Source organism: Hyaena hyaena, unplaced genomic scaffold, assembly GCF_003009895.1.
Source record: "Hyaena hyaena isolate Hyena2069 unplaced genomic scaffold, ASM300989v1 scaffold_350, whole genome shotgun sequence".
NCBI classification, from domain to species: Eukaryota; Metazoa; Chordata; class Mammalia; order Carnivora; family Hyaenidae; genus Hyaena; species Hyaena hyaena.
This window is the reverse complement of record NW_024080980.1, coordinates 1,151,755-1,176,227: the sequence shown is the minus strand read 5'-3', so window position 1 is coordinate 1,176,227 and position 24,473 is coordinate 1,151,755. Positions and strand designations below refer to the sequence as shown.

The 24,473-nt window shown below is 47.6% G+C and overlaps 1 protein-coding gene across 2 annotated transcripts in view; it reads right to left on the bottom strand.

Moving 5' to 3' along the window:
* The window catches only part of CMTM7 (CKLF like MARVEL transmembrane domain containing 7), a 59,072-nt gene that overhangs the window by 13,610 nt on the left and 20,989 nt on the right, over positions 1 to 24,473 (bottom strand). The gene's annotated exons all lie outside the window — the stretch shown is intronic.

Sequence of the window (24,473 nt, the reverse complement as noted above, 5' to 3'; positions counted from 1 at the left end):
CTCTGAAGTGTGTTATGTTGTTCCGGCAGGATGCCTCCTCAGAGACAGGGCAGGAATGCGGGGAAATAACCAAGCAGAGTCATTCTGTTTAATCACGCTGTAGGAAGTTGCCAGTATTTGACTGTTTTTCACCCACAAAGATGGTGACTCGGATGTACGACTTAGCAGCTGGCAGACAAGAAGTTACCGTTTAAGAATGCCTGATGTACACAATCTCATTAAAGCCTCACAGGAATCTGCCACGGAAAGGAAACCACCCCCCAGGTTCACACGGGGAAACTGAGGTACACAGGTTCAAGAAGTAGTGCAAGGCTACCCAGTGCCGATACGCAGTGGAGGTGGGATTTGAACCCAAGTCTGTTGGACTCATTCCTCCACGGCAGATGCAGTCCCACCTTCCTCAACACAGACGAGCTGAGGGAGGTGGATGCACTGTGAGGCACTATGGGTGTCCTGGCCGTACGAGGTGGCGCTTGCTCGTCACCGGGCACGTGGCACGTGGTGAGAGCTGGCTGAGCACGCTGGTGCGTGAACGGACGCATGAGCAGAGGAAAGAAAATAATGGCCTTGTAATGAATTCACAGGCCAGGTAAGTTATTAGCAACATATGAACAGCATGGGGACAGCAGATGGGAAGGGGAGAGAGCAGAGTCTCGGGTTTTGTGAAGGCCACTTGGCGAGAATAAAGTCTTACTCCACGTAGGGAATGAACCAAATGTCTGTAAAACCTTACGATCTATTTTAAAAGTACAACTAGTTTAGGACAAAGATGATTTTCTACTGCTTCTTTCCTACAGAACAGTGAACAAAGGTGTGTGTGTGTGTGTGTGTGTGTGATTTTGGCAAGGTCTGCTTTGGTTGTGACTACAATGGGAGGCGCTACGGGGATGTCTTGGGTAGAGGCCAGGGGCGCCGCTGAACACCCCACAATAAAGAACTTTCTGGTCTCAAATGTGGTCTAGACTACTGTGCTGTCATGGAGAAACCTGCTGTAGAAAATGGGAGTCGGGGTGCCTGGGTGGCTCAGTCGAGCGTCTGACTGTTGATTTCGGCTCGGGCCATGATCTCACGGTTTGTGAGTTCAAGCCCCACATTGGGCTCTGTGCTGACAGCACACAGCCTGCTTGGGATTCTCTCTCTTTGTCCCTGTCCTGGTCTGTCTCTGTCTCTGTCTCTCTCTCAAAATAAATAAACTTTAGAAAAAGAAAAAAAAAAAAGAAAATGTGAGTCTATAATGAGCATCAAATCACAAAAATGGATCTAACACTGATTAACGTGGTTAGTGTGAAAAACACTCTACTTTTCTCAAGTCCCTCATTTCCAGCCTCCGTCAAACTGCTCAGAACATGGACGAAGGCTAGAAAAGAGTTGGCATGAAGAGTGCTCTGCTTGTCAAATCCAAACAGCGGTGTGGCTCTGAGACACAGGTACCCTCGCCATTTGCGTATTCCCCTTTGCTAATGAGCAAAAGGAGTCATTTTCATTTTTTCGGTTCCTCTCGAGCCAGCCAGCCTTGGCAATATAATGATTCATGCCTTGAGGCTGTTTTAAAGCTCTGAGGCGAGCTCTGCTTCAGTGGGGACTATGCGCGGTCATCACCAGGGCTCTCCTGATGATAGGTCCCCATTTGCAGGCCTCCGGTCTATGGGTGTCCCCACCTGGCGCTGAGCCCTCCCTTCAAGGCCTGCCTTAACATGCAGGGAATTCAGGATTATACAGCGCGATTCCTAGGCAGAGAGGCAATTTTGTGCCTAATTGAATGCAAAGATTAGAATAATTTGTAACTCTTCATCTGTGGCAGTCCCCTCTTTCTCATGGTGACACAGAGATGTGGGAGTTTCCCAATGAACAAAAGGGGTCCCAGCAGGTCTTCCCCTGTGAGCTCCCGGGGCTGAAGACCTTGCAGCAGGAAGTACATGACCATTCTACCGCAAACCATCTTGAACCTCTCTGGGCAACACGCTTGTGAAAGAAGATTTCCCGAATCCTGTTCAACTGGCCTACCCTGTGCTCTTCTTCCGGGAATCCCAACTTGGGAAAATCTCATTTAGACCGCAGATGGTGTGTACTAATGCATGCAACTGAAAGCTTCCTTGTTGTGCAATAATTCATTCATTCCTACTTTAAATGGCCAGCATCGTGGCTAATGTGCTTAAAAAAAAAAAAAAAGATCTGACTAACACCAAACTTTCCAGAACTTTTCTAAGGCTAGCAGGTAACCTTTGCAAATGCCGGAGACCCCTGAATCCTCTAGATCGGTACTCTGGGGGCAGCCAGAAAGGTGAAGCATGAAGAATGAGAACAAGACCATGGTGGAGAAAAGGCTCTGGGGTGCTGATTCTCCCCCACCCCAACCACAGCCCCCTCAAATTTCTTCTTGTTTCCAGCCAGAGAAACAAATCAAAAAACACAGCAGAATTCAGACAAACTGAAGTGGGAGTTCTGATTGCAGGGCTGAGTGAGGAAGACTGGGAGTCTGGAAGGCAGACATGGTTCCATGTTGAATAACTTAAATGGGATACCGTCAAAAGGACTAATTTGTGTGCTCTCTAGCTCCTCTGATAAAGGTCTGTTTTTTTATATCAAACTGCCATGACAGGTGAAAATAAAATATCTAACACAAATGTCCGGGGGTTTCAAAGTACTGCTGCAAGCACCCTCAACTCAAAACCGAGGTCTCACAGACCAGCTGGGGCACTGTTCAGAATCCCTCGGATCAACTCAGATTAGAAACCCCCAGACACCCCAACCCCCAAAAGGTGTTGTTTCTGACTCATTCTATCAAAATGCTTATTAGAAAAAAGAGATGATTTTTGTGAAAGCCATGGAGGGTTTAAATTTCACACTCGAAGCAGGCTGACATCACTTGAGAGAAATGAAGGTCCTCCCCCACCACCCCTCCCCGCCTCCCCCCTGCCCCCCAACTCTGGAACTAAAAGATCCTATCTAAACTCTGTAGTAGGCGCCGCACAGCTTCCTCAGGGTCTCAGCCTGGGTGGGTGTCCCTCAAGGAAGAAATAGAATTTTGAAGTCTAAGATGGAACATTTCTGGGGACGATTTGAGAGGTAGTCTTCAGGATAAGCCTTCTTCTTCTTTCTTTTTTTTTTTTAAATGTTTATTTCTAGGAGACAGAGAGAGAGACAGCGTGAGCAGGGGAGGGTCAGAGAGGGAGTCACAGACTGAAGCAGGCTCCAGGCTCCGAGCTGGCAGTCAGCACAGAGCCCGACGCGGGGCTGGAACCCACGAACCGCGAGATCATGACCTAAGCAAAAGTCGGACGCTTAACCGACTAAGCCACCCAGGCGCCCCAGGATAAGCCTTCTTCTGAGCTGGGCAGCAGAGGCCTCTGGTGGGCTCAGGGGGCCCTGTCGCCTGCACTCTGTACCCCAGAACGCTCCCTCGGCGGGCTGGATCTTTCTGTGCTCCTGCCGGGTCTGGTCTGCTGAGCGTGGCTGCATGTGGCTGAAGACGGCGCCAGACACCTTACGTTTGGAGAACCCCGTGCCGGACGCGGGCAGGTCACCCGGCCCCACCTTCTCGCAGGGGTTTTCACCCTGACCTTGGAATCACTTTTCAGCAAGGAAGACGGTCAGGGGAATGTAGCTGATGAAAGCCAACATCAAAAGGTCTCAGACCCGATTCTAAGAGGCTTTTCTGGAAAAGCCCAGGAGATGAAAGCTAGGCTTGTTCAAAAAGTCAGAGACGGGGCGAGTCTGTGATTGCAAAATGCACCTGGATCTGCAAGGAGGCCCGTTAATGACTTTGCTTGGCCATGGGCCAGGAGAAGAGGAATTTGATAGGTTTCTAACTTTGGCTGAATTCTGCCCTGGGGTGGAGGGGAATTTACCCCCGCCTTCCTGTTATAGACCCTCCCCCTCCCCAGCCCATCATCACCCCCAAACAGCCCTGTGGAACCTCCCTGACACCCACATGTGAGAACCCTCGCCTGGCTGGCTTATTTCCTCTGGGCCCTCCTTTCACACCAGCATCAGCCTTTTGGTTACAGGCTCCTTCCCACCCTGCAAGCCCCCAGTACACAGTTTTGTTCTGTATCCAAATATAAAAAATGCCCTTGAAAACACAAGAAGTGGAGCGGGGGGGTGGGGGGAATAACCTAAAAGACGTTATATCAGGGGTCCCCAGGTGCAGGCCGCTAGCAGCCGGCTAATTAATGCACTGGTTTCAGAATCTAACCACGCAGCAAAATACCTACAGCTTATTAAAAACCAAATACGCTTGTCTGTGCGGGGACTATTTCTGGAAGGACACCTAAGAAACCTTAACAGTGGTAGCCTCTGGAGAGAACTGATCATTTAGTGTTTTTTAAAATTTGCTATTTTCTTTTCTTATATGATAAAAATCACATATTAAGCTGTGAAAAAGCTAATGACACATTTTAGAGGCCTTTAATGGCTCATGTATAGATTTACCCTTTTCTTTGAACTGGCTGTGGCTTTATCTGACCCAGCGTTTCTCAACCTCAGCACTGCTGACATTGGGGGCTGGATACTTTTTTGGCGGGGGCGGTCCTGCAGCATGGTTAGCAGCAGCCTGTCCCCCACCCACAAGACGCCAGGTGCTACTAAGCCCCATCCCAGGTACATTAACCAAAAATGCCTCCAGATGTTGGCAAAGATGGGGGGGGGGGCACATTGCCTGTGGTGAGGAAGCACTAGCTTACACAATCTTTTACTGGTGGGCATCTGTCACAGCCCCAGTTTTTTACTAATACACACAATCCTGCAAACGAATATTCTTGGACATGCCTCTTTCTGCACTTATGAACAGCTCTGAAAGGTTCCCAGAAGTGAAATTATGAAGTGAAAGCATACTCCCATTGAAGATTTTGATGTTTGCTGCCAAAATGCTATCCAAAAAAAAAAAAAAAAAGATTAATTTCCCTGCACAGGGAATCTTACTCACACCAATTATCATCAGTATTTACAAAGAAAGGAAAGGATATCTTTTGTTTAACCTTCATTTCCCTGATAACTAGTGTATTCAACTAGGGTTGAATATCTTTTCATAAGTTTATTATGAATTTGATACTTATATTCTGAATATTCCCTGTTCCAGATATTGCAAATATCCGGCCGCCTTTATTTTTAGTCGTTTGTTGTCCTGAAATTAAAGTTTTTTATGCAGTCAACTCTGCACATTATTTTTTATAGCTTCTGGGTTTTGTGTCTTTTTTTCTTAAATGTTTATTTATTTATTTTGAGAGAGAGTGAGCGAGTGGAAGATGGGCAGAGAGAGACAGACGGATACAGAATCCCAAACAGGCTCTGCACCGTCAGCACAGCGCCTGACTTGGGGCTCCAACTCATGAACTGTGAGATCATGATCTGAGCCGAAATCAAGAGTGGGATGCTCAACAAACTGAGCCAACTGGGCACCCTGGGGTTGTGTCTTAAGCTCTACGTGCAGGTGCTGGTCCCAGTTACTGCTGCCTCTCTGGGCACAGTGGGCTCCCAGAGTGCCTCAAGGGCTGCCCCCCAGGCGGGTCCCCAGTATTTTCTCTGATGGAACCTTTGTGACTGGTACTATATCCACTTGGTTTTTGGTTAAATGTATATTTGCCCGTTGGTCACCGTGTTTACTACCCTTCTCCCAGCTACTCTGGGGCCTCTGTTAAGTTTCAGTCTCACTCTCTCCTCTGCAGAGCACCCTGCACATAACAGGCACTGGATTCGACACCGGGTGAATGGATGGTTTCTGGGTCCTCCATGCCAGTTCCATGACACTCTACTGCATTAACCAGAAACAAAAAACCACACGTCTCCCTCCCCTACTGGGCTCAAGTGCTTTGAGAAGAGACTCGTGCTTTTTCCTTAAACTTCACTTAGGGACCTAGCACAAAGCCTGGCATGTGGGGGAAAATGAGGGAGTTTTGGGGGCTGCTCTCTAACACCTTTCAAAGTTGGCCGAGTGGATGGTAACTGCCCCAGGCGGTCTGTCATCCAGGCTCTCCCAGGGCGTCCGTGAGTATGGGTTCTCAGACTCCTAGTTGGGTGACAGAGCCAGAAGATTCTCGGCCTGTTACTGAGGCCAGGCCATGCTCCCCTGTCCCTCATCAATTTGCCACCACAGAGCCCGGATGGCAAGCCGTGCAACACCATGTCACCCCCGTTACCACTGCCCGTTGCTGGCAAAGGTCATCAGGTCACACTCAGACTACGGGGACAGAACGTTCCACTGATCAAAAACATCAGCATACCAGAAAGGGTCAGAAGCACCATGGACATTTATTATGCAGCAAACCTGGTGGTTGGTCCTCATATTGAACCAAAATGAAACCACACATTGTTTTGTTTGCAAGTAATAGTTTCTCTAGTGTGCTTCTCTTTCAGTATCTGATTTCATTTCCTGGTCTCTGTAGCTGCTGATTGAATTTCAAGAACGAAAGCAACATTCCCTGCACTGACCAGGGAGGACATGCTGCATGGGCAGTGGGCGGTCACCTGCCCTGAGAAGCAGGTCCTCACAGAGGACCAAGGGCAGCTGAAACAATGTGGAGATGCTGCAGGGAATGGAGGGCTCAACCACAGGGCAGAGCCTACTGACACGGCTCCCGTGACAAGAAGAGCAGAGGCTGAAGCCAACACGGAGCACTCACCGTGCACCGAGCTCTCAGTGCTTTAGGAGCACCTGCCCCTACGGCCTCACTGGGACCCACGATGTAGGTTCGCAGAGAGGAGGCTGAGCTGCAGACAGGCCCTGCACCAATCGCCCAGTGAGCGAGTCCGGGCTGAGCAAGGACACAGGCCAGCCTGCGGCAGTGCACACTCCCCGCGCCGAAAGTGATGGCTGGAGCCCTGGGGCCCCAAAGCCGAGTCTCCCAAGGACATTCCAGCCTCAACACTGGCTACTGAACGAATGTGTGTCAGAAGAATGGGCGGAGCGAATTTTTTTTGTTCCAATTCACTCTCCTTTCTCCTGATGACAACTCAGAACCCTTTCCTGCCTCCTCTGTGCTGGGCACTTCCGACAGTCATCAGCGGAGCAGACACAGTCCTTGCGCTCCTGGAGCTCCCGATCTAAAGGAAGAGGTAACCATCCACGTCCACATGATCACACATTCTTCATTATAATCTGAGATAAGCTAAGAAGGAAAGGACGGGTTTTCCAAAGATCACAAGAAGTTCAGAAGAATGGGATACAGCTTGAAGGGTCTGGAGGTCACTGCCTGAAACCCAGGGAGTGAATCGGGAGCCCTGCAGGGTGCGGAGGTGAGAGGAGGCAGGAACCGCCACCTGCGAAGCACGTCCCAGGTGCCACGTGGTGTGATGCTGACCCGTCAGCCAGGCAGCACTGTGCCCCACTCACAGGTGAGAGGAAGGGAGGACTAGGGTGGGTCACCTGCACAGATGGTCGATGGCGGAGCCCAATACAAGTCAGGCCTGCCTGACTCCCAGGACTCTGGGAAGCGGGAGTGTGGTTCCAGAGGGATGGGCTGCCATGCCTCAGTGGCTTGAGCTTGTACCCAATCTCCCCTCCCCCCAGCGTCATCACGTCTGAGACGTGTGAGAAGGTGGTGACCGGGAAGCGGGGCTACATGAACCAGACCCGCCCACCCTTCTTCCTCTGAGGTTTCTCTAAGGAACTTCCTCAACACCTGCCCCGGAGAAATCTGCACTGCATTCCTGCTCAGCAGCTGGCCCTCAGTGAGGTCAGTTCAAGCAGTGGCACCAAAGGAGGAGGGACAAACCCCTGAGAGCCTCTGGGGCAGCGGAGAGAGATAAAGGGCATGGTTCCCAAAGAAAGGACACGGGGCTTGGCCGGCAGCTTGGATCCAGTGCCCACAGCTACCTCCTGTCTGTTTCACATGTGGTCTCCTCAGTGCCATGTTTTCTCAGTCACCGTCGCTGATCTCACTCTGCCCTCCTTGACTTGCTCCACAAACGACGGGTACTACCCCTTCTGAGTGCTTACTCTTCCTCTATCCGGGCACTGAGCTAAATGCTCTTCAATATTCAAACAAGTTCACCCTCACAACAGTCCCCGTCCTGCTATTGTTGTCCTTGCACAAGGAAACTCAAAGCACAGAGAGGTTAAGCATCTTGCTCAAAGTCACACAGCCAGGTAGAGGAGCCAGCAGGGCCCCTGGCATGCTGCTTCAGGGCCCTCAGTCTAACCACTGCACTGCTCTGCCTACAGGACCTGATTCTCTTCACAGGCCCTCCTCCCAGCTTTTGGCCTCTGTTTTTAGCAAGGACTTGAATCCTTTGTCCTGATCCTGCTGGGAGCAAGCATGGAATGGAACATTGTCTGGGACTCTGCATGATGGAAGGGAAGTCCTGCTCTTTCCTCAGCTTCCCTCATTCTGGAAACAAGGCTCTGGGACTCCAACTCTGAAAGGGTCTGTTAGGAATGGTAATTATGTCAAGTCTGTTTAAACCAAATATACTCAAAGATACCATCAATACTTGTTCATTACAGAAAATCAATTCATGCAAGTATCTACTTAAGAAAATAAAAATCGGGGTGCCTGGGTGGCTCAGTTGGGTGAATGTCTGACTTCGGCTCAGGTCATGATCTCACGTCTGGTGGGTTCAAGCCCTGCGTCGGGCTCTGCTGACAGCTCAGAGCCTGGAGCCTGCTTCAGATTCTATGTCTCCCTCTCTCTCTCTTCCCCTCCCTGCTTGCGCTCTGTCTCTCTCAAAAGTGAATAAACATTAAACATTTTTTTTAAAGAAAGAAAAATCACCTATTATCCCGTTTCTCAGAGAAATACCACCCCTGGCATTTGGGAGGATTTCTTTCCACATATGTATGTTTAAAGCTTATATGTATTATTTTTCCTTTCCAAAGATTGGCTCATACTGCATGTATAGTTTTATACGCTGCTTCTAAAAAGGTTGTTTATCATTTGTAGATGCTACTTATTCAGTCGTTCTGCTTCAGAGCCCTTATCATCGCCCAGCAAAGCTGTTTATTTTACCTGTTTATTATTATTATTTTTGTCTCTCATCCCTGAATGTAAACCCCACGATGATAGGGGTTTTAATCCGTTTTGTTCACTCCCCAGTGCCAGGAACCTTGAATGGTATCCTTGTTATCTGTCCGTGGATATTGGGTAAATACATGAATGAATCCATGACTGAATGCAATTTGACGTCCATTTCTCAGGATCTCAGAGATCCTGAGATCTCTGATCCAGGCTGGGCCACATTCCCCACTCACTCATGCCCGGGAGGGGAGTGAGACAGACGGTGGGGGGTCGGGGGGGAGGTGAAAGCATCACTCTGGAGAGGCCCACCTTTTACATGTGGGATGAGACTAAGACATTCACTTTTTATCCTGTGCACCCTAAAACAAGCAGGGGCTTTAACCCCAGAAGCAAGAGCTCCTCAGGAAACCATGTAAATCACAACCTGCATGCAGGTACCCAGATACAGATCATGCCACAGTGAAGCTTTAGTTTGAGACGAGCTGACTGTTTAGCTCATAGCCCAGCCGAGCCAGCCTCTGCCCACTGCATCCCTACTTGTGGGCACAGCTGACCCCTGGGCACACAGGCAGGGACCCAGACTCATTGCCTGATGTACCCCCAGTGGCCAGCCCCAGTGCACTGGCTTTCAGTGGTAAGTGCGGACCTGAGCTTGGGGTGAGGCTGGACTCTCAGCAGCACTCTTGGGGTAAGAAGGGCTGGCAGGGTGGGTGGGTGCAGCTGCTTTTCTGTAATCATTTCCCCTCAGGCTCTCCAGGGTTTATAGAAAGGCAGCATGAATGCAGGGCTTTGCTCTTAGGAAGAAGCAGAGGAGAGGCTGTCTGAGTAGATGCCAACATGGTGAGCAAAGAGGATGCCCAGCAATTTAGTCACACACTAAAATATTTAGGGAAGAGACGAAAACACAAGAAGGTCTGCTCTATAGTAATATGAGACAATTGGGCATAAGGGATCTTTCGGGTGCGATGGAAATAGCCTAAAATTGGATTATGGTAACTTTGTCAATTTACTAAAAATCACTGAATCACACACGTAAAAACTAGAAGCCTTTACTGTCCATAACTTACACCTCAGTGAAGCTGTTAAAAACAATATGAGGGAATGAGTGGGGAGGGGTACAGTTCAGCAACTGTACTAGGCAGCTGGCTGAGGGGTGGGTGGGCACTCACTGCGCTCTTCTCTCTACTTCTGTATGTGTTTGAGAATTTCCATAATAAATAGCCAAAAATATGATGTCAAATAAGCTCAGGGAAATAACTAATAACTAAGAGGGAGGAGGGAGGGAAAAAGGAATTGAGATTTGCTGTTATCACCGTTACCATAAAGGCACATGTGGGAGTTAGGAAATGGTTATTTTAATTTTTTAAAAATTTATTTATTTTGAGAGACAGAGAGAGCGTGAGCAGGGAAGAGCCAGAGAAAGGGAGAATTCCAAGCAGGCTCCATGCTACCAGTGCAGAGCCCGACATGGGGCTCTATCTCATGACCTAAGCCAAAATCAAGAGTTGGAAGCTTCACTGACTGAGCCACCCAGTCGCCTTGGGTTATTTTTATTTTTTAAACTGTAAAGCAGTAATCCCATAGCACAAGCAAAACCCCAGCAGTGCGGTGCCACGAGGCTTCCTCCAAGAGTAAACAGTTTTTGGGATCTTCAGACAAATCGAATGAAAGTGTAACAGTTCACATTCCAACCACACCAAGCGATGGGGTCCTGGGCTCCCAGGAGTCATGAAGCCCAAGCACCGAGGTAGAGAGCGCACGTGAGGCAAGCACATGGGTATCTGAATGGGGCCCCAGGTGGGGAGCAGGTGGGCCCTGGGCGGACAGCTGTTGCCTGCAGCTTTCCACAGCTCTTGGAACCTGGAGGGCTGAACAAAATATCCAACCCTCTGCCGAGAACAGAAGGAACATTCTGGGGCAATGTTTTTCCGGGATTGGAAAAAACAACCAAGTTGATTTAACCAACTTGGCAGCGGGCTGTGAAAAGCATATCCAAGCCCCCGAGATGTCTGGAAACGTGGTGTGGTTTTACAAGCCAAAGATCCTCTGTGAGTAGAAAAAGGAACAAAAAGTCCTTCAGGAAGATAAGACTCATTCCTTCCTTAACAAGTTCATTAACACTTCAGCTTAATTCCTTTTTAAACCTTTCCTCTGCCAGCATCTGCCTGAGTCTCACAAACACCTTTGACTTCTAGCTTTTAAGAGCCAAGCAGCCTCTTAAACCCATTCCTCACTGACAGTTCCCTGAAATCCTGTTGGTTTCTTTTTGCCTCTTCTCTTAGGAGGTACCTTTACCTGGTCAGTGTTGAGATGTGGAAATAAAGGGAAAACTCAAGGGGAGCCTGGCTGGCTCAGTCAGTCTCACGCTGGATCTCACGGTTTATGAGTTTGAGTTCCACTTGGAGCTCTGTGCTGACAGCTCGGAGCCTGGATCCTGCTTCAGATCCTATGTCTCCCTCTCTCTCTGCCCCTCCCCCACTGGTGCTCTGTCTCTCTCTCTCAAAAAAAAGGGGGTGGGACTCGAGGCAAAGGCAGGTGCTTTAGGTGCTCAAAGACTTGAGGCTTTCCCAGAGAAGCCTAGTTGGTTTTTTTTTTTTTAATTTTTAATGTTTATTTATTTAAACATTAATAAATGTTTAATGAGAGAGAGAGAGACAGAGTACATGATCGGGGGAGGGGCAGAAAGAGAGAGGGAGACGCAGAATCCGAAGCAGGCTCCAGCTTCCAAACTGTCAGCACAGAGCCCGACACGGGGCTCAAACTCATGGACAGGAAGTAAGCCACCCACTCAGGTTACCTCCTCGAACACTTCACTCCCATCCCTTTTCTGGCATCTGCCTCACCCCCTTCCGGGTCTCACGTGCCTGAGAAGATGAAACTTCCCTGTAGATCCAGGCAGGGTCTGGGCCTCCCTGGATCTCACAAAGCAACCACTCAGTGAAAGAACTCACTCACCAAGTGCTTATCCTATTCAGCTGGACCAGGCCTTTGTCCCTCCTTGGGTTAGGTATCAGGCTTCTAGGAACGGCTGTTCCTACAGTCCAAAGAGGCTGGTGACCTTCCACAGACACTGGAAGAGACCGGATGCTCCAGCCATCAGATTGATTCTATATAAATCCAGTTTGATATCTGAAAGCAGCTTGACTTTGGTGCAACTGCCTCAGCTCAGTGGCCGGTGCCACTATCTAGCTGCGTGGCCTCACTTTTCTACGCCATCCAGATAGTACAGCTTATAAGGATGCCGTGAGAACAAAATCCGTTAACGCACATACAGCTCTGTGCTTGACCCAAAAGAGGGATACAATAAACAGTGAAATAATATTAATAGCAAACTAACAGGTACGGTTGATGGTTGAACTTGGGTCTGAAAAGGCATCTCTGGGCTTAACACCAAACTATCAAATATCTAAAAAAGTATATATCCTTTGAGTCACTAACATCATCTCTAGTAAACTATCCTATTAAAACATTCACAGATATAAGCCAAGATTTATTTACAAGAGTAACATTTACAGAGTTATAGAAGTGGGAAAATTTTAAAAGACTAAACATTCAATAGTACATGTTGATTAAAATATGGCTTATACTCATGATGCAATACTACGTACCCATGAATAAAAATGTCCAACTAGCTAAGAAAAAAAAATCAGGTGCAAAGCTGTAATTCCTCCTACCACCCACCACCCAAATAAAACTATAGACAATATAAAGGAAACTACCAGAGACAAAATGTTACCTGTGAATATTTCTGGCATGATGGAGTTATGGGTGATTCCCCCACTGCCGTGTGCTTTCTTCCTCTTTTTTAAATGTCCATGTTGAAATGTGTTACTCTAGTAACTGTGACAAATGTAGCTTTAAACAATCTTGCTTTAATAACACGGGAAGATATTCCCAACATAGTAATCAATAGAAAAAAGGTGCCAGGGCAAAGAAGGTCACAATGTGAAAATATACTTACATGGGTGCCTAGAGAGAAATGGAAGCCAAGGCCCAAGGAGGTGGTCAGTGTTCACAGTAACTCGGGTTTTAGGTGAGGGGAGCGGGTGTTCTAGTTAGTTCAGGATAATTTGAGTCCATGCTCCAGACCAGCTGGCCAGGTGGTATACCCCTACTCTCAAACTACACACTCAACCTAATCATGAGGTTCTAATTTTCCCATTTGTGTTTTCCCGTTATTTCTACATTCTAACGAACACTTTGTGTTTCCCTAATTCTAATTTTGTAAGCCCCGTCCCCAATACCCCTCAGGCATACAGGCCTCGACCTAGAGATTGGAATGTAATTTACATAAGATTAGTGCTCTTTACCTACCACCCCCCAACCCCTGCCCTACATTCCCAAATCAGCAGTGAGTCTTACAGTCAATAAAGTGTTAGAATCAAGGCAAGCCAACGTATTAATTCAGAAATGGGAAAGCACAGAAAATCTATTAAATGCTCCTTTTTTTTTTTTTTAAAGATTGTAAATCCTAGAAAACGGGATAAAATCAGATGGGTAAAACCTCTGTGAGTAGCCATGTCTCACAGGCAGAAGAAGCCAGTGTTTCTTTCTCAGAGGTTCCCTGATGAGGTGATTAACAAAATAAAAGAGTACGATTGCCAAAGAATCTTCTCCAGGACCAGAGGGAGCAGCAGCTCGGCTTACAGCTCATGCTGGGACAGAAGCATTTTTTTAGAAGTTACTGAAATAATACTGATATGATCATTATTTCCGCAAATGGCTAATTTCATCAGGCGCGGAGGTGAGTTCTATTATTACCTGAGTTCTACAGAGGAGGAAACTGAGGCACAGGTGAGGAACCTGCCCCAGGCCCGCAGAACTATAAGCACAGAGGTGGGATCCACGTTTTTCCATCTGGCTCCAGAACTCCAGAATGTGTGTGTGTGTGTGTGTGTGTGTGTGTGTGTGTGTGTGTGTTCATTTTTGATAGAGCCAGAGCCAGAGGTAGGATTCATGTTTTTCCATCTAGCTCCAGAATATATGTGTGTGTGTGTGTGTGTGTGTGTGTGTGTGTGTGTTCATTTTTGAGAGAGCCAGAGCCAGAGCACGAGGAGAGAAGAGAGACAGAGAGACAAAGGGGGAGAGGGGCAGAGAGAGAGGGAGGCATAGAATCTGAAGCAGGATCCAGGCTCTGAGCCTGTACTGAGCTGTCAGCACAGAGCCCGATGTGGGACTTGAACCCATGAACTGTGAGATCATGACCTGAGCCAAAGTCTGACGCTCAACCAACTGAGTCACACAGGTCACCCTGGTGCCCCCAGGATGTGTTTCTTAATCACACGATACTGCTTCCTTTTCTGTTTTTCCCAAGCTGCGAGTCTGAGCAAATGAGTTCATCAGCAAAGCCCTAACGTGTAAAGATTTCCCCAGGACTCCATGGTCTGGGGGTTGGGAGGAATGGCACAAAAGTCTTAATTAACCCACTTTTCTGCCGCGAGGTATTCGGATTTCCTTGGCCTCACCAATGAGGTGTAAAAAGAGCCCCTAACACTACATCTGTGCACTGTCACTGATTGTGTTCCCCCCAAATGGCCACAGCAACATTTCCAGTCTCACATTTCCGGAACCTTGCTGTTCCTCATCCAGAAGCAGAATCTATCTCCCCTCCCCTGGACTCGGCAGCCCCGCTGGCCACCTAGAAAGTGGTGGGAAAGACACCGTGTGCTTCCCAAGGCTGTGTCATGCATGGGCCTCAGTACGACCTCCTTCCGGCCATCTCAGACCACTCAGCCCTGGAGTCTTGCTACCATGTTTTGAGGAAGCTCAGACCACGTGGAGAGGCCACATGTAGGTGTCTGCCCAAGAGCCCCCACCTAAGGCCCCCGTCCCCAGCCAGCATCCACTGTCGCCTGTGAGAGGGTGAGACATCAGCCTATTCCAGCCTGGCTTCCCAGGCTTCCCAGCAGAGGCCCTGGCATTCAGGTGCAAAGACAAGCCCTTTTCGCTGTGCCCGGCCCAAATCCCTGACTCCTAGAATTCGAGAGGATAAGGGATTGGTTTTATACCACCAAATTCTGAGGTAACTTGCTAAGCAACCACAGCAGCTGGGGCCGGCATTAAACCAAAGAGGCCCCCTGCCTGGTCTGTTTTGAAAGGAGCATATGAATTGTTCGGGGTTTCGAGTTTTCATTCTTTGCACAGGGAAACAGATCTGTCCAGAGGGTGGTGACGGGCCCCGGGTGAGAGACAGACAACATCTGTGCCCGCACCTGGTACTCAAGCTTCAAAATAACCCCTACGAAGAGATGCTCTCGAGGCAGCCTCAGCTGAGACACAGCTGTCACCTTGGGGCATATCGCCACTAAATATACCACACAATCGCCATGGTGGGGAGGCCCAAGAATGGCTCCAAAATGCCCACCTCCATCCTGCATCACTGAGCACGGGCTCTTCCTGAGGCTCTGACAGAGCTAAAGCTGCCGCACTGGAAGCTGCAGCCTGCTCTACTTCAATGAAACATGACATTGACAGTCAGAGGCAACTTTTGGGAGCCCTCAGTTTGGGCTTCCCCATGGCCGTGAATCCACGTGGGGGAAGCCAGAGGACCCCCGCGGCCCCCACACAACTCAGCCTGTAGGAATCACTTATTTATGCTTCTCGGTAAGATTTCATTGGAAAACAAGAGCCTACTACCAATTACGTCCACACATACCCCACATGCCGCAGCCAAGGGTAGGTTGGTGAGGTTGAGGAGTGCATCCTGCCTAATGGGTGCTTTGTGACAACACAATCTTCATTTACTTTACTCCAGTTACTGGCCTGAGGGTCCTGGAGGATGGGAGACATGTGGCCAGAATTTAAGACTGTTTGTCACACAGCACAAGCTGACTCATACATCTGTTGGTAGAGCTGCCTTGCTTTCCCAGAGAAGCCTAGTTGGTTTTTTTTTTTAATTTTTAATGTTTATTTATTTAAACATTAATAAATGTTTAATGAGAGAGAGAGAGACAGAGTACATGATCGGGGGAGGGGCAGAAAGAGAGAGGGAGACGCAGAATCCGAAGCAGGCTCCAGCTTCCAAACTGTCAGCACAGAGCCCGACACGGGGCTCAAACTCATGGACTGTGAGATCATGACTTGAGCTGAAGTCAGACGCTTAACCAACTGAGCCCCCCAGGCATCCCAAGCCTAGTTTTTAAAGTGGAAAGAAGAATCAAGTTATTTATTCAGTGATTATTTATTAGGGACCTGCCATGTGGCCAGCCTCATGCTCAGCAAAAGGGACACAAGGCTTCATTGCTTTCTACTTTGTCAAAGACAATCTTGAGGACACCCTGACGCAGGAGGACTGTTATGCTGCTCCATACTCTGGAGGCTCTCCTGGGGAAGTAAATATTTGGAGAAGCCATGGGGCCAGTCCCAGCAGGAGGCCTGGCATCCAGCCCTGGGCTTGGGCCAGAAGTGAGCGCCAGCTGGATTTGAGAATATGGGTGTGGGAGGCCCTGATTAAAAATGGGGGCAGCGTGATGCCAAGAAAGTGCCAGCCTGGGGAAGAAGAAATTAGTCTGGGATAAAATATGACAAAGCAAGAATACAAGAACCATTAAGGGATTGGAAGCATGTGTCACTGATGGAAAACCACACTTGCTAAGGATGCGTGGCCATCGTATGGCACCCAGGGAGGCATGGAGAAGGCAGGCTTGAGCGCTGGCCAAAGGCTGGTGCCCACTTCGAGTAAGTACAGCTGAGTGGGAGGCACAGTGAGTAACCTCTCACTCAGCAAACACAATGACGAGTGGGCCAGTCAACCACTCTGTGCCTCAGTTTCCTCATCTTTACAAGGGGGGTAATTAATCCTACCACACAGAGGTGATACGAGGATTAACTGAGCCAATTGGGGCAAAACACTGAGAACAGCCTGGAATGTCTCTAGTAAACATTCAACAAACATTAGGCATTAAAAAGTTCGTTCAGGGGTTTTCGGGGAAGAATAACATTCGAGGTGTTCTTGGCACACAGTGACTGCCGTAAGTGCAGTGTGCCACCACCAGGTGGTGAGAACAATATAAGGACAGCTTAGACACAGGCCCTGTCCTCAAGGAGAAGCAGCCTCAGACTTGCCCGAGTACTGTAAAACAAAATGAGATAAATGCCACCGGGGAGGTGCGATTTGTAAGGAAGGGCCTTGGAAAAGGGAGAAGGTCAGGCATGCCCTCTGTAGGGACAATCGTGGCCTTCGTGAGGACTCTGTGAGAGACAGGATTTGAACACACAGAGAAGAGAAAATGGGGGCTTCCAACAGAGGGAGCACAAAGGAAAGCCTACCGGGTGCAAAAGCCCAGGGCGTATTTGGACCCAGGTGACCTGTCCATTTTGGGCAAACTCCTCATGTGTGTAAAGGAGTGTGGCGGGAACAAAGCTGGCAGGGAGGAGCGGGCATCAGATTCCAGGCCAGGAGAGTAGTTGTGATGGATGGGCAATGGGGAGCCAGCGAGGGTTACTGGGCAGAAAACAGCCACAGGCAGAACTGGATTTCTGGAAAACTATTCCAATCACAGATGTGCTGGAGAAGGGGCAGAAGGGACTCGGGACTAGACTCAGCACCAGCCAGAGGGGACAGGTGGGCGAGGAGGTAGCCCACCTGTGTCCCCGCAGCTGGTGAGTTCCAACAGGAAACTCCTTGGTAGCGAGGTAGCTGCCTCACACTCCTCAGTCTGCTGACAAAGTGCTCCAAATGGCAATTCTGTCTGTCCAAACACTTCCACATACGAAACCACAGATTAAAGGAAAGTATGCCGAGGAGCCTGGGTGGCTCAGTCGGTTAAGCGTCCTTCTTTGGCTCAGGTCATGATCCCGCGGTTCATGGGTTCAAGCCCCGCATCGGGCTCTTTGCTGATGGCTAGCTCAGAGCCTGGAGCCTGCTTCAGATCCTGTGTCTCCCTCTCTCTCTGACCCTCCCCTGCTCACGCTGTCTCTCTCTCTCAGAAATAAATAAAACATTAAAAAAAATTTTTTTACATAAAAAAAAAAATAAAGGAAAGTATGCCAGTCCTCCCCCTTCTGCAGGCCACTAGCTGTCCCCTCTCCTGCTCTGTGACCCAGTTCTGGAGAACAGCCCCCTCCAGAGGGGCCCTCTCCTGCCTGCCGTCTGGCGGTCTGTGCTTCTAGAGAACAGAAAGCCTGCCCATGGTGAACCTCCCGCTTCAAACAGGCAAGAGTAGGGGGGTGTGGACATCTCACCCTTTCTTCCTCCCTCCTCTGGCTACACTGTCCCCAGTTCAAAGGCTTGGTTATCGTGACCTGCATCCGCAGGTTCAGCGAAGTCATTTCAGAAGGCAGGTTCTAGGCAGGCCCTCCTCTGGGTCTGCATTCTCCTTTGCTCTCTCTCTTCGGAGTCCTCTCAGTGCCGGGTGAAAACAAAAGACCTCTCTTCAGAACTTTCTCCGCCCCCTTGGCCTTCACTTATTGACAGTAACCTAGGAAGGCTGGAACCCAGCCACTCCCTGCGTTTCCCTAACTGACCTGTAGGGTCACGCTGAGCCCTCTTCGCTGCCGCCAAAGCCGCCTGGTGGTAAGACAAAGAGGGCCTTTGAGTCTCCACCAAGCAGCCCTACTTCTGTCAGAGTCTGGATGTCTCTGGAGGAAGCAGAGAGGGCATGTCCTAAACAAAGCCTCCCCTCCTGCACCCGCTAATGGGGAACTGGACCACTCAGGTAAATCCAACTCAAGTACACTGCCCTCCAAGGGCAGTAATGGTGGCAGGGCATTCAGGATCTCAGTGAGGCGAGGCAAACCCACTTGAATCTAGCACCTGGGCTCAAAGGCTTCTTCCTCAATCCTCTTTCTGAGGTGGGTTTCTAGTTTCATGTTTGTTTGTTTTAACATGTGGGCAGAAGTGAGAAACAGGTAAAGCCAACAAGAACAGCAATCACAAGAAGAAAGAGAGACAAGGATTCTGAGAAACCCACATCAGACTATCAGTGTGTGAATATCTTGAAGGGATGGACTGAAAGTGCGGTTGGGTCATTAGTAAGCTTATGGGAAAATTCTTTCTGGGCTATCAAAACCCTCAACAAAATATTAGTATCTCAAATCCAACAATATATAAAAATATATAGATGCACAACTAACTAAAGTTTATTCCAGAAGGCATGGCTGGTTCAACATTTGAAAATCAGTGTATGGGGCGCCTGGGTGGCTCAGTCAGTTAAGTGTCCGACTTCAGCTCAAGTCATGATCTCGCAGCTTGTGGATTTGAGCCCTGCGTCGTGCTCTGTGCTGACAGTGTAGAGCCTGGAGCCTGCTTTGGATTCTGTGTCTCCCTCTCTCTCTCTGCCCCTCCCCTGCTCAAGCTCTGTCTGTGAATCTCTCCCTCTCAAAGATAAATAAACATTAAACATTTTTTTTAAATCAACGTATATATCGTATTAACAGACCAATAGAAGAAAAACCAGGTATGTGTATCAGTTGATGCTGAAAAAGCACTTGACAAAATTCAATAGCCATTCATGATAAAAACTTCCAGCAAACTAGGATAGCAGGGAAATGCCTTAACCCAATAAAAGGCATGTACCCAAAAATCTACAGCTAACATCGGGCTCAGTAGGGAGAAAGTGAATGCTTTCCCCTAAGGAACAAGGAAAGGTCGTCATCTCCCACCAATCCTATTCAGCATATTTCTGGAAGCTGCAATAAGGTAAGAAAAAGAAATGAAAGAATGAAAAGGAAGAAATAAAACTTGTTTTTAAAAAATGTTTATTTTGAAAGACAGAGCGTGCAACTGTGAGCATGAGCAGGGAAGGGGAAGAGATACAGACAAAGAGAGAATCCCAAGCAGCTCTGTGCTAAGAGCCCCACGTGGGCCTCTAACTCACGAACCATGAGATCATGACCTAGGCCTAAATCAAGAGTTGGGCGCTTAGTCAACTGAGCCACCCAGGTCCCCCAAAACTTCTTTATTTTAAACAATAGGGCTACCTATGTAGAAAAAAAATCTCCATAAGAAGATCCAAGAATCTATCAATCAGTTTAGCATTGTCACAGGTTGTAAGATCAATATACAAAAATCAATATATTAGCAAAAAACCATTGAAATTAAACATTAAAAACACATAGGACTATTTATAGTAGCATCAAAAAAAGAAAAAAGGAAATATTCATTAGGTAAAAATCTAACTTTGGAATATACTAAAAACTACAAAACATTAATAAAAGAGGGGTGCCTGGCTGGTCCAGTCAATGCAGCGTGCAACCCTTGATCAAGCCCCACATGAGATCAAGCCCCACATTGGGCTTGGAGCCCACTTTTAAAAAAATAAATAATTTTTTTAAAAAATACTGATTGGGATGGCTGGGGGCTCAGTCAGTTAAGGGTCTGACTCTGGCTCAGGTCATGATCCCATGGTTCATGAGTTGGAGCCCTGTGTTGGGCTCCAGAGCCTGGAGCCTGCTTCAGATTCTGTGTCTCTCTCCCCCTCCCTCTGCCTCTCCCCCTCTCGAAATCTCTCTCTCTTTCTCTCAAAAGTTAATCAACATTAAAAATTAAAAAAAAACCACTGATGAAAACAGAGAAGACCTAAATAAATGGAGAGGTATAATCCATGTTTCTGGATTGGAAGATGCAACATTATTAATATGCCAATTCCCCCTATGTTGATATACAGACTCAATAAAATCCCCACTAAATCCCAGTAGGATTCACAGGTATGTATTGACGAGCTGATTCTAAAACATACATGGAAAGGCAAAGGGGTTACAAGGTGGGGAGAGGGACTGACTACAAAGGAACAGCACAGGGGCATTTTGGAGGGGTGATGGGGCTGTTCTCTATCATGCTGTGGTGATAGCGACATGACTATGCATCTGTCAAAACACAGAACTCTTCTAAAATTTCTGACATTGGTTGTGGTGGTGGCGGGCACATATTCTCTGAATATACTAAAAACCACTGCACTTTTTAAATGGATGGAAATGGTGTGACCATACTGCCAAACCACACAGTGGGAGGCTGCTGGGGAGGAGAAAAAAGTCAGAGGTCCCAGCCCTCACCATGCTTTGTAAAGACCTCACGGCGGCATTTCCACAGTCGTTTCTCAGAACTCTGACCTTTTCTCTGCCCTGGAATTTTATTGATAACATACAAACCGTCCAGAAACGCCCCTGCTATGGGAATGACACAGCCCCCAACACCCACAGCTCACCCACGCCAGCGCCCAGGCGTTTTTGAACTTGCTCAGTGATTCACATTCTGACCCAGCACACACTTCGGTATACATAACAGCTAGAACAACGGGGATCTTGAACATTTTCCTTCTACTGCACAGGAGAGAAATCTGAGACCAAGAAAAGAAACATAATTTACCCAGGGTTACTGGGTTGATGAGTGGTAAAGGCAAAGGCCAAGCCTATGCTCTTCCTTCATGACTTTGACACCTCTCTGTTGGGTAAAAAGTATGAGCCTGGCACATGTCACATGCTCTATACTGGATGGCTACATGCAAAATTAAACTTCTGCATACTCTGAGTGAGTTCCTTCCACATGCTGACATTGACCTGTGCCAATCTAACTTTCCTATCAATAGGACCAGAACAGGCTCCTAGAAATAAGATGGGGACATGCACGGCGGGAAAGAGGATGAAGACCTTGTAGGAAATAGGACTATTATAAATATGAAGAGATCCCACTGATTTCTGGGGAAAGGCTTAACGATCTCACTAGGACACCAAGAAGAAGTAACAGAATAATAACTAACATTTCCTCAGAGCTCCAATACTTCATACAGGACCTGCACAGTAACCTGGGGACCAGGTAATACCAGCATCCCCATTTCTCAGATGAGGGAACTGAGGAACAAAGAGGTAAGGTGACTTACCCGAGATCTCTGTCCAACAGTGGGAATTTTGCTAGCTCTGTGACTTGGGACAGCTACATAGCCTTCCAGAACCTCAGGTTTCCCATCTGGAAAGTGGGGATGACAAACAGTCCCCCATTTAGAGGGTTATCTCATCTGAAGTAATACCAAATAAAGCACCGAGCACAGCATCGGGCACAAATTACATGCTCCATGTGTACTGAATACAAAATAAAACCCTCATGTGGTCCAGGGAACAATTCTATTACGGTAAACAATCTGCAGGTCTTTTTTTTTTTTTTTTACAAATAGTTTATTGTCAAATTAGTTTCCACATAACACTCAGTGCTCATCCCCACAAGTGCCCTCCTCCATGCCCCTCCCCCCCTCCCCCCCCCATCCATCAGTCCTCAGTTTTTGTCAGCATTCAAGAGTCTCTCATGGTTTGCCTCTCTCCCTTTCCCCCACCATTTCCCCCCTTCTTCTCCCCCTTGTTCCTCCGTCAAGTTCCTCCTAATCCTCCTATACGACAATCTGCAGGTCTTATATCACTATATTCTTGGCTTATCATTACCCCTCCCCGCCTTCACTCAATTTTCTGCAAAAAGTCTCTTTTTGCATGTGAATTAGAAACTCAGTAGAAACCACTGCTTCACCAGCCTCTCTTTTCCTCCCAGGGGAGAGGGCTCTTCCGGCACTGCTTGGCCTGTATTTTTCTTCACCTCTCCCTGGCCCCAAGGAACAGGGATTGACATTGGCTTAAAGTGGACATCTATTCCAGGGCAGATGGTCTGTGTGATTTGAATATTTATTGCTTCAGCGATTTGTGCTTGCCGTCTTCCTAAAGTAAGAAAGCAGCCTTAGTAGGAACTGTCAAATGCTCAGGGAAGAGCAGAGATTTGCACCAAACAGGAACTAGGAATGCAGGGCTGAAGTTCCAGTATGAAGAATGACAAGCAGGCACACACTTTCAAGGTCAATGCAGAGTTAAGCATAAAAATTGAACCAAGAAAGCTTGGGTTGGCTATTAGGATTGAGGGGGTGGAGAGAGTTCCCAGGAAATAAACTCTGAAATGTGTCCCCTGCCCAAACTGGCGATTGTGGGGCAAACATTGAGGAAATAAGCAAATAAATCATTATGTTTTACAGAACCTTGTGTTATGACTTCTATACCTACTGTTACATTGCAACAGCAAGGTGAAAAGCGTCAAAATAACAAGGTGCCCACGTTAGTATAGTGGAAGGATCAGGTTGATATCAGCTAAGCCCACTCATCATTCTTAATACCACAAAAATAGAGATAACCAGACATCATGTATCTGCTGATGGAAATACACATCACCACCCATAAGGTGGCCCTGCAACAAACAAACAAATCTAAATCTGATGAACCTCTAGGTCCAACTGCCAATTTGCAGGAAATCCGGAGGACTGGAGAACTTAGTAATGACACCATAGGGATGCACTCAGACACATCTACTGGGCAGGAATGAAGGACTAGGTTTATTCAAGTAATAAAGTATAAGGAAAAAGAAGGAGGGGGAGGGATGCACAGATTCAAAGAAACTTGAGGGGCGCCTGGGTGGTTCAGTCAGTTAAGCATTAAAAAACATTTAAAAGAAAAAAAAGGAACTTGAGAGACATATAAATAAAATACATGTGTGGTTTTCATTTGGATCCAGATTTGAACAAACCAGTTGTTTTAAACACACACACACACACACACACACACACACACACACACACACTCACTCTTGAGGAATCCTGAACAGACTGGATATTTGATGATGTTAAGGAATCATTGTTAGTTTTTTAAGGTGTGGATGTATATCATACCAGATAACATAACATAGTAAAAAGTGTCTGTTATTATAAAAGAATGCATATTGGGGCACCAGGGTGGCTCAGTCCATTAAGCATCCAACTCTGGATCTCAGCTCAGCTCATGATCTCAGGGTTTGCTGGCTCCAGCCCTAAGGCACAGAGCCTGCTTGGGGTTCTCTCCCTACCTTTCTCACTCTGCCCCTTCTCCCACTGGCATGCAATGTCTCCCAAAATAAATAAATAAACATTAAAAAAAAACCCCACAGAATGCATACTGAACTATGGAATCTAGGATTTGCTCCAAAGTAATCCGTGGGGTAGACTGGAGACAAAGATGAAACAAGACTAGCCATGTACTGGTTAACTGTTTTAGCTGCGGGATGGGTAGGGTAGCTGTGGGGTCATTATAATATTCTCGGCATGCTTATGCTAAAAATCTCCCATAATAAAAACTTTAAAAGGCAAGGTAGGAGCAGTGAGTACAAGCTGGGAAGGGTGGCCAACAGAGCAGAGGGGTAGAGAAATGTTTCCTAGGGATGTTGTGAATTCTGAACTATGTGAGTATACATTATTATATAGGATATACATTACATATGAGGTATATAATATGTATCATATGTATATCAGATATTTTTGAATAATTAAAAAGAGTTTTAACAGCAATCGTAGCAGAGATGCTTAAGCGATATCAAAATCTGTACTCCTTCCAAAGTACAGAGCTGTAGGTGAGAAGTGGCACTTAGCCAGGGAACAAGGAAGAGGAAGGGCTACTATGTGAAAGCACTGAAATTGAGGGTCTTTTTATTACAGCAGCAAGTCTAACTATATTAACTAATACAGTTAAGAACTGGGATGGGGCGCCTGGGTGGCTTAGTCGGTTAAGCGTCAGACTTTCGCTTAGGTC